General features: G+C 37.3%; 1 protein-coding gene and 1 long non-coding RNA gene across 6 annotated transcripts in view; both read left to right on the forward strand.

Moving 5' to 3' along the window:
• Positions 1 to 13,571, forward strand: part of kazna (kazrin, periplakin interacting protein a) — a 198,226-nt gene that overhangs the window by 35,253 nt on the left and 149,402 nt on the right. The gene's annotated exons all lie outside the window — the stretch shown is intronic.
• On the forward strand, positions 1,466 to 6,516 carry LOC146550233 (uncharacterized). Its single transcript, XR_014890181.1, has 4 exons — positions 1,466 to 2,225; positions 2,576 to 2,731; positions 3,184 to 3,276; positions 3,566 to 6,516. It is a non-coding gene; the product is annotated as an uncharacterized LOC146550233 (long non-coding RNA).

Genomic DNA, 13,571 nt, shown 5'->3' on the forward strand with positions numbered 1-13,571 from the left:
TGAGACATGACTGATGTGGGCATTAAAGGAGAGAGTATTGTCCAAGATGACTCCAAGACTTTTGACAGTGTGGACCTGACAAAGATCAATAGAGACCACAAAAGGTCGTGTTTTGGAAAGCGAGTCGATCTAATAAGGATAACTTCACTTTTATTGCCACTGAGTTTGAGCTGATTGACTGTCATCGAAGTGGTGATAGCCTGTAGGCAGGAAGTGAGGATAGGATGGGGAAGACGTTCTGGATTTTGCAGAAAAATCGAGTTGTACGTATTTCCTTTATTCCAGTGTTAGCCAGTTGTTTTAACACAAGAAGATGGGAGACTGTGACAAAAACAGCACTAAGCTCAAGGAGGATGAGGATGGTGAGAAGGCCAACATCAGACGTAAGGAGCAGATCACTGCTGATTTTAACAAGAGCTGTTTCAGTACTGTTGAATGGAAACCAGACTGAGCTTGCTGATAGGGGTTATTAGTAACTAAAGAGATGCTACTATACTATCCAAAAACTCTGCAAAATGATGCAGGGCCTTTGTTAGGCATTCAGTTTTCACAAATGAAATGTGTTCTTGACGACGACTACAGCTGATGACCAGATTTAGCATGCAGGATGCAGTCAAAATCCCTCAGAATATTTAGCTTTTATTAAAGTCTCGTCATTACCTTTGATCATTTCTATTTCTTCTTGACTGTGAGTCCATGTGTTGGTGTTAGAGCACTATATGCTGTTAGGCCAAAGTGCCCAAAAATACATTAATTGTTTTCTAATAGACAGGAATATGGAGCTCAGGGGAAATTCATTCAGCTTGATTACATGTGCTTTTGAATCTTGATTGGAAATATTTGCATAACTGGCAAAATCATATCTGGGTTGCTAGGCAACCTGGCTTGTCTGACAAGCACTTTCATAGTATGTTCATGATTTAATCTGTTTTGAGAAAAAAAATCAGCTTTGTTTTTGTTGGCTTGTGTAGATGTGTGTGCTTTGGTATAATGGCATAAGCATGAAGTTAATTTGATTTACTTGTATATTTATGGTTATTTGAATATGTGGATCACCTGCAGGCCTTTGAAGCGTGCCACTATAGTGCAGTATATACATAACTACACTCAAAAAAATGAATGAGGTGGATTGTTCAGTGTATATTAATTATTTATTTTCATTTTACTTAAAATATATGTTTTTGTTAAGTTAACATATGTTTTTCTAATCAAGTCTACGTAATTGTGTCTATTATTCAACGTACATAATACTAATGTGTTACTTGATCGCATAACATTTAAGTTAAGTCAATTAGGATCGATATACCTTGTATATCCACAAGGTGGCAGTAATGCAAAAACAGTTGTAATGAAACCGCGCAGAACAAGAAGGTTTCACGGCTTGTGCCTGCTCATGCGCAAGACTTCAAATTTAACTGAAAAAGGCTGTTTTGGCGCCAAGCTACTGTTTCTTTGAGAGGTAAGACCACTTTTTTTCTTTGACTATGTTGTGTAGTATCTATATGTCCAGCATGGTTATATTTTGCGTTTGTCTTACAAGACATGTTATATCGTTTGCGTGCGCTTGTTTTACATTAGTTTTACTGGGTCCTGGACATGCTTATTTTGTGGACTGTGTAAGAAACATTTTTATTGTTTTTTGTTTTATTAAGGGATTAGCTACAGGGGTTCATGGGGTTATTCTTTCAAGGGGTTATTTTTCCATTTGCTTTCTTGGGATTCCTTTTCTGTAATCCGAGAGTCGGAAATATCGAATAGGATAGCAAGGATAGCATAAAGTGACATTTAAAATCCAAAAAGTCAAGGGCGAAAGCCACTGTGACACCATTGTTCTGCTCTATCAGTAATCTGTATTATGTAAAAATGGTCTGTAAATACAGCATGTTTCCTAGCGGAGTTATACATATCAATGTAGTTATAAATTACAGTTTGTGAAAGTACACACTTAATTTTTTTAATAAAATTATTCAAGACATATGAGTGGACAGACAATGGAGGTCGACAGACCTGGTGATAATTGCTTCTATAGAAAGTTAGCACATGGCAGTGTCAATCTCTTGCTTTTCTTCTGAGTAGTATTTTATTTAGTTGTAATTCAAACAATAATTTGCTTCTTGAAATTAAGTAATGAATTTCTTGTTTTACTTTATAAATCTCAGATCCTGCCTTTACCTGCTCCCTCCTATACTGATGTGGTGTATGTGGTATTGCTGAGCTTGTATGTGGTATGTGAACTGTTATACTTTTAAAAACAAAACTGTTTTATAAGTTAAGTTTTCTTTTGTGACCCATCCCATGCCCCTGTTATTTCTTCTCCACATCTGAACCATGGTAAAGGTTGCAGTTCAAGGGCCTGAGGCATGAAATTCTTTTCAGATCAGCTGTGATCAATATTTTTTGGAACTTGATAAATAACAATAAAAGCTGTAATGGCTCCATTAGCATTTTGTGTAAATGTTTGTGTTAAAATTATAGCTTTAATGAGGTCTTACTACATTAGTTTTAGTTTGTATATGTGTACATATAGTATGTATATTTACAGTACAGTATGTTGTGTTTGTTGACATATTTTCAGGTGGAAGCAGAATATGTGAGGATTACTACTGCTGCACATGTTCCAAGGCTTTTTACACAACTTGACCAATACACTGACCAGCTCATAAAAGTCTTCAAGAAAAAAGGAGGCGTTGCAGGGAAGAAAATTAGACAAACTTTGGCCCCAGCCACACAGGTGCGTTATTCTGTTGGTAGCAAAATATTATGGCTAATAAGATCATTTTCAAATTTAAACAGCTAGTGTATGGTAGCTGCACAGTGCACTTACATTTATATTAAGCAAGACAAAGTTTGGTACTCAAAACGTTGGAAAATTTAAATTACCTAAACATATGTAAAATCGGATCCCTTGATTTAGGTTAAACCAGAAGTGAATGTTTTTATGTTATGTTTTGAATGCAAAAAAGATGATGTATTAGTTTGTCTTTACCTCCATTATGGACATATATAATGTGGTGGAAACCCTGCCCAACAGGTTAACTATTCATGTCCATGTGATGATTAGTTGGTCTTGTGTACATGTCTATCTGTGCAGTGGATATGTCATTCATTTTGCGTATAATGTGAGTTTCTGTCATCCTAAAGTATATCTGTTTTCTCTTCCTGTATCTCTGCCACTCTCTACAGAAGGAAAGTATTGAAAAGGGGAGGGAGTGTGTCCTCAGGGCACTACCTTTTTACCTGAATGAAGACCCAAGCATCCTCTTCAAAGAATAATTGGTTGGTAATTTTAGTTTAGTTTTTTATCTGTATTAAACCAAATTTTGAATAACTAATGTTGTTGCATGTTGTTGTTGTTGTAATTTGCATGGAACCTGTTTAAATGTTTTGGGAAATCTTCTTGTATACCCAAACTATTTATATTTATCGTTGAATCTGTAGTCTGAAATAGTGGCACACTGGGGTGCATGTTCCTAATATTGTGTTTACGTCATTAAAGGGTAGCTTTGGCCCTTTTTCTTTCTTTTTTTAAAACTGGATGCCATTTTTCTATGTTTTTGTGTCTAAGCTACAGCTGTTCAGAGGGAGCTGGAACAAATTACCCTTGCTATCTTTACCATCGAAAGAGCTGATGCCAGCACTCCTCCAGCCGATGTGGGTATAACCATCTAGTGTGTCCTGTAGGGCTGCTCAATTAATCGAATTTTAATCACGATTACGATCTGGGCTTTCAACGATCATTAAAAATGACTGAGCCGATTATTAGCCCCTCCCTCATTTATCCGCGACACCTTAAAGGCCGGTCCGTGAAAATATTGTCGGGCATAAACCGGTCCGTGGCGCAAAAAAGGGTGGAGACCGCTGATTAAGAGGACCCGAGGGAAGCTCGGAAAGCTGTAGTTATTTGGAGAGGAGAGTGACTGCCGCTGGTTGAAAAGAGTTAAAAAAAAACAAAACAAACTTCAGTGGTGTTGCACACTATTTTATATTATTTTTTTAAAGTCATTGTTAACCCTTTAAAGCCGGTCAGAGCAGCACGCTCAGTTTTGCGTAACTATTTTTTAAATCCCTGTAGAACCTGAACCGTGTAAGCTAGCGCAATAATTTGTTTTGCATATGAAACCGGAGGAGTTGTACTTACATCTGATGCCATCAGCTTGTCCTCGGTCACGGTTTCGTTCCACATATAGCTTTGCAAAAATTGCATAAAAAGCGCTTGCAGGAACAAAAACATAATATTCCAGAAACACGCTTTGCCGTTCCTATCAGCTGTTCGTAACACTTCCCACAGTGAAATGATGCACATGCTGTTTTCTTTGCAAATTTGCATCATAGGATTGTTTTTTGTTTTTCCTGCAGTATATAAAAATTGCTGTATCTCCAAAATAAAACTATGAAGACACTCAAAATAAATTTCCTGTGGTGGGAAACTATTTTTTGCAACTTTATTGTATTTAAAGTTTTGAGGGATAAACCTCTTAAACTTCTCCAAGTAGAAATATATGTAAACAAAACAAAAGCGATTTTCAATTTTTTTTTGTAGTTTATTGCACTTTTTTGCAATTTATGTAATTACTATGGACTTAATGCATACATATTATTAAAATATGGGCTATAACAGTTGTATTGATGTATAGCAACTTGAAATGCTCCCACAAATGGCACTACAGCATGTAAAAAAAATAAATAAAAATAATATAAGCTCTGGTGGACTTGGTTCTATAGTAGGTCTTAAAGGGTTAAATAAATATCGTCAAATAATCGTGATCTCAATTTCAGTGAAAATAATCGTGATTATCATTTTTGCCATAATCGAGCAGCCCTAGTGTCCTGCATGACCTGGAAGACCTGGCCTCTGCATGTGCACTCTTAATGGGTGGGATATATGCACTGAATCTCAGTTAACCTCAAGACTGAAAGCTTTCTTTGAAGTACTTCAGAAGCTCTTCCTTCATCTGTATGTCAGCATACTCTTGACCAAGGTACAGTTGCTCAAGAATACACTGAATGAATAAGCCAACCTTTAATTTGGATGATGAATGTTCTGTCAGATGGACAGAAGTTTTTCGGAGGCTGAATGGGAATAAAATGGTAATTTGTAAATGACAGATAACGGGAAAATTACATTTAAGAGAAATTTAGAACATTTTGAAAAGTTTGTAAACTACTACAATTTGAGAGATTTTACTGTTGTGGGGGGGCTAGTAAGAGACAATCAAAAGTATTGAGATTTAAAGGGTTTAATTGAGAGATGATACTGCACCAGAAATGTTGAAGGGTGGTGTGTATATTAGCGTTCAAGGCATATTGTTATGAGGTGGAAATATGTTCATATTCAGTTTGTGTTACATTGTGTGCATTGTAAAGGTAATTGCAATACATACTAAAAATAAGGGTAAGTTAGGAGGTTGATCTGATATCCCCGTGTTGGTGTTGTTCCCAGATCATCATACTAAATGTTGTTCCAGGATCAACATTGCAAGTGACCAATCAGAATGTTGTGACGTCATACTTTTGCGACTTCGGGAAAAACCGGCGTAAAACAAAAAACTGTACTTAAGCTGCGTGAAACCGCCTCTGTCCGCCGATCAACTGACCCTAACCCTAACCGTAACCCTTTAATAAACAGTAAGCAGAATTGATATTGTCCTTGCAACATTGGAATTTCATAAATGCACGAATGGCTTGGCGCGCAAAAGAATAACGTCACAACAATGTGACAACATTTTCATGATGGTCTGGGAACAACACCAACACGAGGATATCAGATCATCCAAGTTGGGAATGCAGGATGAATGTATATTTTGTGGACTTTTAAAGACGAACAATTGTTTCCATGTTAAAATGTTTACATCTGAAGTTTTTTGCCCAAACACTAGTAAAATAAATGTTGACAGTGGCAAGTGTTAAATGGTTACTGCTGTGCTGTTGCAAAAAAACTGAACGCTATTGTTAGACCATAATGTTGGCATGTTTTGTTAAAGTTTTATTTGGGATGGTGATGTAATTTTCTTTGATTGCTAATATCAGTGGACTATTTATTATTATTATTATTATTATGATTATTATGATTATTATTGTTGTTGTTGTTGTTGTTGTTGTTGTTACATAAATTTTTTTTAAATTGTGGCTGTTGAGGTGGACACTTCACTTTGCATTGTTAAAGGAAAGCACTTCATTGGCATTGTGTTACTGGACTGACCCTAAGCAATCATTGCAAATAGCAACTTTGCTATCCATTTTAGACACTAAAAGAAAAAAACACTCACAGACCTTACTAGCATCACATGTGCATAACTCAAGTGTCATCTTATCAATGTGTTATGTGATCTTCAATGCGTTTTTTTTTTCTCTCTTCTATTTCTGGTAGATACAGACATTTAATTTAAAGTCTTGATGTTGCATCTGTCTACATACTGTTAATTACTAACCCTAATGAGCTGTTGTGTTTTATTTTGGACTGGGTTTACACAAATGCTCACTGAATGTGTTGGCAATAAAAGAAATTTTAAAAAATAAGTTGGATGTACTTAATTCATTTGTGTGGAACCTGTTGACAAAATAGATTTATGTAAAACTAATTAATAAAGCACAAGGTGGCTGAAAATATAATATTTGAATTAATCTAACTTAAATTTAACATTTTACTGCCACAAATAAGAAATGTGTTGAAGTAACTAATCTAAACTATCTAACCTGAAAATATATCATCTTTGTTCATACAACATAACTTGATTTAGTTAGTCTTAAATATGTCTTGTTAATCTTAAGTAGTTTTTTTTAAATTAGATGAACTAAAGATTTTTGCTTTAAACTAACATAATTCAATTTCGTGGAACCTGTTGACAAAATAATTTTAATTAAAGCCAACGTTTCATTTTTTTGAGTGTATCTACATCTTCTTGTGAAGGACTTGTTCTTTCAGTGATGTCATGCAGATGAGGTGCAGTGCTCACCTTAATTTTAATCATCTATTGATGTCCACGAAGCAGAAACCACAGCTGTCAGAACATCTCCCTTAGACACCGTATGTGTCTGTGTGAGATGTTTTTTTTTTCTTGTCCCCTTCCTCTTTTAGCTCCCTTTATTCCCCTTTCCTAGGGTCCTCCATATTACTTTAGAGAAACAGCCATTTTCATGATCAAAGGCTTTGCACTCAGTTTAGGAATGTGGTTTCACAGCTATATCAGGCTTCCTCTGATGCACTTCTGTGCTGTACTTGTAGCTACACTGTTTACTGGAAGTAGCACATGACCCTCATGACACAGCTGAAATGCATCAAAGCATTGATCACTTGTTTATGTTTAAAGTTCTAAAAACTCCACCCATTAATTTTTTTTTTTTGAATTTTAAAATTAGCAAGGCTGTTTTTAGATGCCTATTTTTAGATCTCTCCCTGGAAATTCCATTCTGACCCTTGGCCTGTAGCATCTGCATTTTTACCACAGACCTCAACTTGCACAGAGAGCAAAAATCCACTTCAATGTTAAACTGTAACAACTTTGTTTTTCACTGGCGAGGAGAGCTGGGGCTCTGGCAAATATTCAGAGAGTATTCAGTAGTGGTCAGTGTCACTGTCCAGGCTTGAAGGCTGCATCAGGTCAGAAGTGTGCATAGCCATTTTTTTTTCAACATTCACTTCAGGCTTTTTCAGGCTTTTTCACCCTGAACTGATCTCATAGAGTCATACCGTCAATGCAGATTTCTCTCTATCCAATGTCTCTGGATAGAGAGAATTTATTCTAAAAATGAACTGTGAAGGATTATTATAAACAGTAACTTAACTCTTTGTCAACAGAGACACTAAGATAAGATTGCTGTGGCAGCTGTGCCTCAGACCTTCTGATTGGGTCATTTACCAGTTGGAAGGTAGGTGGATTGATTCCTGACTCCACCACTTTGAACGCCAAAGTATCCTTGGGCAAGACACCGAACCCCAATGCTTCATCGGTGTTTGTGTGTGTGTCTGTGCGGTTAGTCATAGACAAAAGGGCTGTATGAATGTGTGTGTGATAGTGTGAATAAGACTTGCAGCTGAAAGCACTTTGAGTTCTCAACTGAGAAGGACGAAAGATCTAAGTACCAGTCCATTTAACATTTACAACAATATATAAGAATCTTTTTTCGGTGTGCAGTCAAGGAGATATTCTAGAGCTTAATTCAGAAAAAAGTTAAAAACAAAAGCAAGATAACAATCATATATACAAATCAGAAACCAAGGAATGAACAATTGAGGCAGCTGAACCTGGAACAGACCAAAGACAAACAAAAACAACAACACAATAAAACAGGAAGTGGGGATATGGAGGAGCTGATCAGAACAGAAGCATAATATTAGAGTGAATTATTGTGTTAAAAAGGGAGAATTAACACAAGATTTTCACCAGGTGATTAGTCTAAGTACTCGCATGGTAGTTGGTTTAAGTTGTAGTGATGTTTCTGGTGAGGCCGGGGTGGGGGGTGGGGGTGGGGTACATCTCAGAGCCAACAGAGAGACAGGCAACAGTTCACACTTTACATGCTCTAATACTTATTGTCTTTGGTTTTCTTATGTACCTATTTTTAGTGATATCAATTAATAGCATATGGCCCCATATGGCCACTCCTGTGAAAAAATTCTGGAGGAGCCCCTGAGATGGGCAGAGTGGGCAGGTTTTAAAGGTTTTCTTACATTGTGTCTATTAGACCTATTCAAGACTGCTCATAGAAGCCTTACTATTAATTCAATTATTAATTACAATTACTTTTAAAGACATCAATTCCTTTTACCTCAAAATGTGAAAGAGTTTTTATAAAACAAATGGTTACAAATTATCTGAATCTGACTTTAGTTATGCTGCAGTATGCCTAGGCTTCTGGGAGCCTTCCAGATGGCTGCCCCTCCCTGAGCCTGGCTCTGTCAGAGGTTTCATTTTGTTAAAAGGGAGTTTTTCCTTCCCGCTGTCGCCAAGTACTGGCTCATAGGGGGTTGTCTGGTTGTTTGGCTTTCTTCTGTTTAATTGTAAAGTCTTACAACATAAAAACCCTTTAGGTGAGTGTTGTTGTAATTTGGCAGAATATAAAATTGAATTGCATGCTAATTAGAGAATATGCATTTGCATTTTCTGTGGGAAAAAGATTGTGTTGCTACTTAGAAGTACTCCTTTAATGGTAAAGACTTGGTTAAAGTCTTTAAGAGGCATCCATATATAAGCTCCCACTGAATGGTTCATGATCCTTTATGAAATATTCCAATTATAAATACAGGTTCCTTTGGGGATCAAAGGTATTGATAAATGAACGGAAGACAGACATCCTGAAGGCAGCCAGCTAATGCAATACACTCTGTCTAGCAGGTATGTGGACCCTTTCAGGTATTCACTCGTCATTGTGTCTTTCCTTGTCTTTGTGGTTAATCCAGAGTCAAATCTGGCCAATGGAAATCTGCTGTATGAGGCCCTGTATGAAGGTCAATTGGTGAAGGGCTTTCCAGAGTACTCCTTTATGAGGGTCATGTTTGCTTGCTTACATTTGGATTTGGGTCCCTGAACCTTAGATTTTAATATAGCCTGAGTGGGACATTTGCTGGAAGAAGTCCAGAGGTGCAAACAACCTTGTACAGAAGATCGGCCAAATTTAGATCAGTTGTTTTTATAATCATGCCTCTTCATAAGGAACAAAAGTTGTGCCCCTTTACGTAACCTGCAACAGGTGAATTGCTTCATATGTAGGTGTGATTGTTCCAACCTTTTCCTTGTCTTTGTGCTTTTGTGCTGGGAATAGCAGCATAGTATCCCTGGTAACAACATCTCATATCAAGGTGGTATTTTAGGTCATAAAGCTTGAAATCTCTTATGAAAGAGGTGGCTCATAACAAATACATTGTGCTTGTTTCCCTTGTGTCTGCAAAGTATCATGTTAAACATGGTACACTTAATTGACCCGAATGTTCTAGATAGACCCTTATTACCATTTTTAGAGGCTGATATTTGGAGCTGCTCTCGGACAGTTTTTAGGCCAGATGCAGCTGTTGAAAACTAAGGTTCAAGTGCATTAACAGGAGCAGCGAGTTTTATCACAGTCTCTGCAAAACTACAATAAACTAACTTTTGGTTTCTGCTAATGCACATAGTGAGAACTGTGCAGCCTGTCTGGGGGCAGATGTTAATGGAAAGATTTGGAAATGTGCACTGCACACATGTGACTAATATGTGGGGCTAAAAATCACACAGCGACACAACAGGGATAGCTGTTAAGTCTGGGCTAGGGATAGGGCAGGGATAGCTCAGTAGGTAGAGTGGTTGCCCCATGATCGGAAGGTCGGGGGTTCGATTCCCCTTAACAGCTACCCTGAGGTACCCCTGAGCAAGGTACCATCCCTACACACTGCTCCCCGGGCGCCCAATGGCTGCCCACTGCTTCACTGAGTGAATGGGTTAAATGCAGAGAGCAATTTCCCCACGGGGCTCAATAAAGTACACACTTTCTTTCCAATAAACAGGTCAGGTTCACTGCTATAGGCCTCTGGTAAAAGTGTGTGATCAAATTTCAGCTTACACAGAAAAGAATCAATAAGTTTATGATGAACTGTATGTCTTTGCACAAATAGATTTCCCGTTATATCAGATATTTTTACACTTTTTAACATAATAGGGTTCTTTTTAAAAAACATTTTTAGCTAGCCTGGAGCAGCTCATATCACGTCGGGCTTGATGGAGAAAAAAGGAAAAAAAAAAAAGCCCCAGTTTGGACCACGCTGATTGAAAGATGATAAAACCTTTTTGAAATATGTCGTGAAGGGGAGGAGGGTGCGTCATGTTGCGGACACATATAGCTTTAGTAAACACAGCAAGGCGATTCAGCAAGAGATGACAAAGAGAACAGTTCATACTCGTCTAATCCATAATTTGAAAAGCTCTGGTGCTGGTATCAAAGCCCTCTCATCACTTTGGATTATTCTCTCTTAAACAAGGTTTAAAGAATTCAATAAATGGAGAACAGACTTAACAATGCACGGCTCAGCAGTGTTTAGTTTTGGAGTAATCGCTTTTTCTGTGCCTCATAATGAAAAAATAATTAAGGATTGCATTATCTTTGGAATCATTAGCATGTTGTGTTCAAGCATGAATTGAGGCCAGCCCTCTCCATTTCACGAGTTCTGAAGAACTTATCAGTGTAGCGCAGCTGTGGGAAAAAGCTTATTGGATCTGGTGGAAGCTTTGAGATAAGAATACCCAGTGCAACTCTTGGACTTTGGGTTATAATTGTCCAAAATTCATATTTATCATTTCTTGTTATTGGGTATTGGTACTGAGTGAGGTGAGATTCTTTTCAATTCTTCTCCAGTGCAGCGTGTCTTTTCAAAGTCCAAGTGAGCCTAAGAGTGGAAGGCCTTGAGTACGACACAAAATAATGTCTCTTTTTATCTTCAGAGACTTTAAGTAAAGGCTTGCTTTTAGAAATGAAAGAATGCAATTCAGGCAAATCACTGAACACATTTTTACAAGCATGCCTTATGTTATCTGAGTCAGGGTGACTCAGCTTATGATTACAAAAACTAATCTGTTGGCAGGTTTTGTAGTCTTCAGCCGTGCTTCTGCGGTGGCAACTCAAGTGTAATTTCAGTCCTCACAGTACATCTTGACAAAATAATTACAATTTTCTGTTGTAAAGACACTACAGTATAATCTTATGAACAACTGAGGTCAAGGTCACTGAATAGTGGTAATATCCTTGGGGCAATTAGCGGCAAGGATACTACCACCTGTAAAGGAACTGAAATATAACAACTAGGGAATTAACAGTAGGAGTAGTCATCCTGACATACAGTTTGGTGTGAATATTCTTTTTTTTAAGTATTCGAGGAAAACAATTACCAGTAATTGTCTAACAGCTGTTTATGTCAACATAGTTGTACTCATTGAAGGGGAATTCTGAAGTTTTTTTTTTTACCATGCTCTGCCATTAGCTGCATTATAGTTGCAGGTCTACTCTTTTAAGCTGAGTGGTTGTCAAAAAATCAATACTAAAAATTACTGTTGGATTAGACGCTCAGTATCAATACCAACAACCTGCAGGCAGGCAAACACACAGCCCCTCCCCTCTCTGGCAGCTGAACACATTAACAGCAACACAGAAAACTTGACAAAGCAGCCTAAAGAATTTCATGAGCTTAGTAAAGCTTACATGTTAATGAAATTTATCAGCAACAGGACCAAAAGCAACAAAATATCAACAGAATGTGTGCTTTCGTTTTCTCATGATACCTAAGAAAATGTTCAAATGGTTGATATATATATACCTAGCACAAAAAGCAACAAGAATTGTGTTTGGTCGATTTTGTCCTTGTTGTAACAATGCTTCTTCACAATAAATATTACACTGCTGGAAAGCATGCTTTTATTCCCCACATTTACACATTTAATCAGCCTTCCCACCACCAGGCTTTCCACCACCCACAATTTTAGAGCTCACACTGAGCATTGCTTTTGTCGATTAATAATCCCATCAAAGCCATTAACAAACCCCACCTTGACAACTTGATTAGTAAATCAAAATTTAAGATGAATATTTTTATTTGATTATTTTAGACTAAAATGCAGATTTTTGTCAAGATACAAAAATCACTTTTTAAGGCAAAAGCAAAATGATGAAACCCCTCCCCAGAAACTAAACTTTAAATCAAATTCAAATTTTATTTGTCACGTACACAGTCATACACAGTACGATATGTAGTGAAATGCTTATTTGTACTTTCTTCCATCTACTTGACGTAGAGAGATGCCGGTCTTGTCTTTGATCTTGAACAGCGATTACAGACTGTATAAGTAGATGGGATAGATTTCCTCGTGGTTAAACACCAGACTAAATGGGATTAGGTCTCACTTTCCTATGAGCCCTTCTGAGCCTGACTGCAAAGCTTACACGCTCGTTGTGAACACAGTATTGCCTGAGTATTAGATAACAGGACTTCCCTGTGCTCACAGTCCATAGTGTTTTTGTTTGCATGTCGTTAAATAAAGTAGTGAGGCCGAGAATTTGTGCAAGATTAGCAGAGTTCTTTAAAGTTACAGTGTGTATCTCACCACTACATGTCATTAGATTTCAAACTGAAGTCAGTTGAATCCTGTTTTCCTACGGTAACCTCTGTAGGACAAACAACTATGATGGCCATTCATCTGTAGTGAGTATAGGCTTTCAGTCTGCTGTTCACCTCAGCTTTCAATATGTGTCCATGTTCGTTTACACTGGAGGAAGCTGTGAAAGGATTCTGATACAAATTGGCGAGTCACTGAATCTCACTTCTGTAAATGATATGGAGTTGAGTTGTTGAGGTAAGCACTGCTGTTAGCCTCTGTTAGCTGTGGTTAGTCGCTGTTAGCTAACAGTCCATTTCGGCTACCGTGTTCATGGTGGTGGGACATTAAACAGCCTGCTTCTATGTGTTTTAATGGTTTAATTCTAAATGTAAAAGTTTACGAAGTTTGTTAATTGAGGAGTTTGTTTGAAGATTTAATTACACACCTATCAATGTGAGTACAACTTTTGAAAAAATGACTGACCGCACCTTTAATACTTGTGTAAGTCACAATTGA

The sequence above is a fragment of the Mchenga conophoros genome, linkage group LG20, assembly GCF_057382185.1.
Source record: "Mchenga conophoros isolate Kocher_MC1m ecotype Shallow Benthic linkage group LG20, M_conophoros_male_GT1.1, whole genome shotgun sequence".
NCBI lineage: Eukaryota > Metazoa > Chordata > Actinopteri > Cichliformes > Cichlidae > Mchenga > Mchenga conophoros.